The sequence below is a fragment of the Eutrigla gurnardus genome (assembly GCF_963514095.1).
Source record: "Eutrigla gurnardus genome assembly, chromosome: 6".
Taxonomy (NCBI): Eukaryota; Metazoa; Chordata; class Actinopteri; order Perciformes; family Triglidae; genus Eutrigla; species Eutrigla gurnardus.
Genome location: NC_139920.1, coordinates 26,107,718 through 26,112,717, shown reverse-complemented (window position 1 = coordinate 26,112,717; position 5,000 = coordinate 26,107,718). Strand labels below are relative to the sequence as shown.

General features: G+C 45.1%; 1 protein-coding gene across 1 annotated transcript in view; it reads right to left on the bottom strand.

The window, feature by feature from the left end:
- ctxn1 (cortexin 1) overlaps nucleotides 1-5,000 on the bottom strand; it is a 12,701-nt gene that overhangs the window by 7,624 nt on the left and 77 nt on the right. The window contains exon 1 of the mRNA XM_084011254.1: nucleotides 4,965-5,000. This exon is cut by the window's right edge and continues 77 nt beyond it. The gene's annotated coding sequence lies outside the window, so the exon portion shown is untranslated. The remainder of the gene's footprint in view (nucleotides 1-4,964) is intronic.

Here is a 5,000-nt window from a genome sequence, read left to right as displayed (position 1 = left end):
TACACAGAAAGAGGTAAAGATGCAAACCCGACTCGTATCCTGTGACTGGTCATAAGAGTATTTGTAAGAACGTTGTATTTGGCTTTGATTCCTGTCGTATTTGTTACTCACGTCTCCTCACGTTTCGGATCCCCATCAGTTGTGATTGTCTGCCCCGCCCTGATTAGTTTCACCTGTCCCTCGTTAGTCCTTCCCTGCTCCCATCTGCACACCTGCTCTGAATCTGCCTCGTTAGTTCCTCCCAGCCAATCAGTGCCTTCCCTGTTCTGGTTCTGTTCATTCACCTGAGCTCGTCCTCCCATCTCTTCATCTGAGTGCTTTGCATTGGTTTTCAGTTAGTTTTTGTTGGATTCTTGGTTTTTGTTAAGTGATGTTCAGCCAAGTGAGTGCAAAGAGTGCTGTAATCCATTTTATATTGAAGACATGGGTCAAAATACCCAAAAGGAACCAAAGCCAAGGCTCAAATATTAAACTTGAGGGCCATTCTCCTGCTTTAACATGTAAGACACAAACTATTTCGATTCCTGAAATGGATTAAATCACTTGTGCACTTTTTCTCCGAGCGTTTGTTATTCACAGGCTCACAAAAAGTAACCAAACCACAGCAATTATTTCTGGGCGGTATTTGACAAGCTCCAAAGACCTTGAGACCTAAGAATATAAAATCTAGTGTTCGCTGGCTCTGCGGCGCCCTGTGCAATAAAGTGGGCATGTCATGAAAAATAATGGTGATAAAAATATAATAATAAAAAAAAGGTCTAAAATGCACCCACTCGCAGTGCGAATGTATTTGTGCATTTTATTTCATGACTTTCCAAGCTCTCCACCCCCTTCCTGTAATGAAGAACCTCGGGGGGGCGACTCAAAGGGAAAAAGAGTCCTGAAACACATTTGTCGCTTCCGGCCATCTAACTGATGCTGGCAGCAACAGAAACCACCTTTCTTTCCTTTACCTCCAACAGAGTCCACCCTGTGATATCTGACCATCATTTCCACCCCCTCCCCTGCTGTCACTCGCTTCCTCTTTTTGAAATCGTCACCCCGCCCTCCTCCTTTCTATAAAAAGAGAGCAAAAGAGCAGCTGACATGTCCGATCCAACCCTATAATTCACCTTGAAAGACCTCCCGCTGCTGTCGCGATGGCACGCAGTGCGACGGGGGGAGACCCGGTGGTGAGGTGAGAGGATGGCAGGTGAGAGATGACTTAAAGATAGCACAGTGAACGGGCGGAGAGGGGTGGAGGCGGGGACGGAGAGAAACGACAGAAGCAGGAAGGAGGAGAAGAATTGTAATCCTTATGATTCACGTCTGCATTCGGCTACCTGGGGAGCACAGGGACACCGGTAGCATCAATCACACACATCCGGAGGAGAGAGGGAGAGCAAAAGAGGGGAGAGAAAAAAAAAGATGAGATTCAGGGAGGGTGGATATGGAAATGTCAGCACTCTTAAAAGTCAGAAGACAGCACTTTCCTTCCATCAAGCAGCCGTTCTGTCAAGTCCGCCGGGGACAGAGCAGAGCGCCAGCCAGTCAACCGGCCCACGTCGAAGGCCATATATATTACATGCCCTGCCCACACAACGCTCGCTCAAAATCAAGGTGGCAGTCGGCTTAGAGTCAGCATTAAAAAACAAAAAAAAAGGCTGAAACTTTGTTGTAGATGGTAAAAAAAAAAGAAATGACCTGAGACGCCAGAGCAGGATGTGAAACAATGCTTTTCAGTCAACGATGCAAACTTGTAACCCCCAATATCAGGGCGCGGTGGCCGGTTAATCCGGGTTCCACCTTTTTTTTTTAAAAAGAAAAGAATTGGAGCTTAAAAAAAAACAACTCCACAATGTCAAAAGTGCTGATTCAAACAGTGAAGCTGAAATAAGTTGGCTCAGCAGGGATCTGCTGACTGCTCTCATCCCCACCGACGATTGAAGCCACCAGCTGGGCTCCTGAGCAGGGATTAAACACAGGAGAAAAGTCACCACAAAGACACGGGGGATGTATCACCTTGCTGGAGTGAAGGTAGTCTGTTCTGCTGATTTGATTACTGAGCTTACAGTGAGGTAGAGAGAGAGAGAGGGGCAGACCAGACGAATCTAGGGCAGAAGAAAGGAGAGCTTATCTGCTTCGTGGTCCATCAGTAGATTCCATTCCCATGAGGGAGCTGGCCCCTCTAGTGTTTCCAGGCGGGTTAATAGGCTCGTGCCGGGAGCCGCTCTGGGGGTCCAGGGGGGGGCTATCTGGAGCTGAGACAATAAATCCCCTCACAATTATGAGGTTGACGAATATTTGACGGCCGATCTTCAAGCGCGCTACGTCTCGTGAGGATCGCCTCCCTCGTACTTGTCGAGCTCGAAGACCCCGCGATGACTCACACGAGTCGTTTTTTACCCCCTTCCTCCTGCTGTGAAGTGTTCCCGGGAGCAAATGGAGGGTTTATGAACCTCGATGTCGCCACATTACACGGCGCCAAATTGAATCCCGCTCAGTGTGACATCGCTATTATTGCAGGGTTGATACGGCGAGGGTGCCACAAATGTGCAAGTGATTTCTCGTTCGGTGTGAAAAACGTAATTTAAGAACTGAACCGTGCTGAAGTTTATATTGTGGCAAAGACACTTTGGTGACTTTTAGTTCATCTGCTGCTTTCAAACGAGAGCAATTAAATTAAAAAGCACCACGTTGGTGAGCAATGGAGGAATCAATAACATGAGCTATGGAGCCTAATAACAGAAAGGGAGACACGGTGAGGCGGCTGGAGAACCTGATTCACTAACGTGCCACCGTGTAACACAGTCTATCCGGACCCGGGTGTTAGGAGGGCTTTGTGGGTAAACCCGCTCCGGTTTTCTCTTTCCTCTCCGCCTCTCCTCCTGTTACAGGTCATTACATGGTGATTCTGATGATGAGCCTCCTGCCGATCGGCGTTACCGTGGCGTGCCGTTCATTTATCACAAGCGGTAAACTGAGAGTTGCCAATAAAGTAAAGTAGCCACAGACGGCCGCGCGTTCTAATTGATCAACCCGCTTAATTTACAGTTTTCCCCATTTGCTTTACTTCAGTGTGTCACATTATACATTATGTTCTATATCAGCTCTCCAGTCAAGTTTTGATGTTCTTTGATATTATTATTATAGATTCCCTTGACTGTAAATATAATAGATGATGATTGCACTATGCATTAGGGGTGGGTAAAAATACCGATATGGCAATATATCGCAATATTTTGCCGCCCAATACAATATCGATTTTTCAACTCTAAAGATCGATTTTTTTTTTTTTAAAGATTGATGTTTAGACGCGTTGTGAATGCAGTACTTTATCCTTTTTCATGTTATTTTCAATATTTATTTCAGTGAATTTCATGGGAATTAATAAAATGGAGAGGCTGTTTTGAATGAAATAGATTTGACTCTGATAAATATCATGTGATGTACATATACAGGTACTTGTGTTTTCATCTTTATTTATATCGCAATATCGTGGTATCATGATATGTATCGTATTGTGACCAAAGTATCGTGATACGTATCGTATCGTGAGGTTCTTGCCAGTACTCACCCCTACTGTTTTATTGTTGTTTTATTTATTGTTGTCTCGCAAGCTGTCTTTTCAAAGTATTTTTGTACTATTTATCTATATTTATGCTTAGATGTTACATTGTTTGACATTCTGTGGACAGAAAACGAAGAATTTAATTGAAAATGAAAGTTATCTTTTACGATGCAGCTTTCAAGCTTTCATTAAAACTCCTACGACTTTCCATTTAAGACGAGCGCTCTCCACCAGGTCTAACGTGTCCCCTCACATTTTAATCCGAAAACCTCAAACTGGTCCAAGAACAGCACCCGTCCTCTACCCTCTGCCGAACGACCTCAATCCAGATTCCAGATACCAAAAACTCTGCTCATTACTGCTAACAAGGAGCTTTTAATTATTCAGCACTTGTCACTGTAACATGAGACGATACGGATGGAAGAAGCCCGGACGCCTGGCACAGATTTCAGAGTCCTGGTGGGTCAATGACGAGCCCCCGAGCCCCACCTCCGTGACCAGGAGCTGGATCACATCACACAATAACCTATAGGAGCTGATAACAGATAGTGTCAACGCGGTGCCTCGGTGTATTTTCCTATCGGCATCAACTGTGAACCTGGAAGAGCTAATGGAATTCAAAATGCATCATGTGAGGAAATTAGATTTTCAGTGAGTGACAGTTTTAAATTGAATTGGAGCATGTTCTGCTATATAGCTGCTGGATGTGTGCATGCGTTCCGTCCTAATGACCTATAGGAGTTCATCCACACCCCGTCTCAGCAGGGTAATCCAATCCCATCTGCTGCAGGTAGGTTGCTCTGGGCTGAAAGGAGGGGGGGGGGGGGGACAAGGAATTCTGTCTTGCCACACAAGCATCGTAATGTAATTTCATGGCACATTGGTCCATGATGTGGTAACCCGGTCCTTTCAAATAAGGAATAAAGGACTCTGAGTGGCTGTTCAAGTGATATTCTCTGTTTCTGAGCAGACAAAAATCACCATAACGTCATCACACACATTTGCAACAGGTCAATCAATTGCACATTTTGTCCTTGTCTTCTCCTGTCTGCTGCTATTTCATTTGCTCTTATTTGGTCTCTCTCCTGTTTGTGTCCAAACCAACATCACATGCATGCTGCTGGTGCTGCGTCCTGGTAATACGCGCACACTGGTTTTGCCATTAAGTTGCAAACAGACTGCAGTCTGAGATCTGCAGCGTCTGCAACGCTAACTTCCAAAGTTTGACACCCGAAAACAAACGGAATGGATGCGCTTCATCTACAACACAGACGTGCAAGTCATTCTCCACAGTGTTGCGCATCGTAGTCTCTTATGAATCCAGCAACGATCTCTAGCTTTAACAGTTAGGATTGTTTGTTTTTTTACATCCAGCGTTTATAATCAGTTTCAGAATGAATAATATCACACAGACCTGTTCACGTGTTCCCGCGGAGTCCGAACAGCCGCA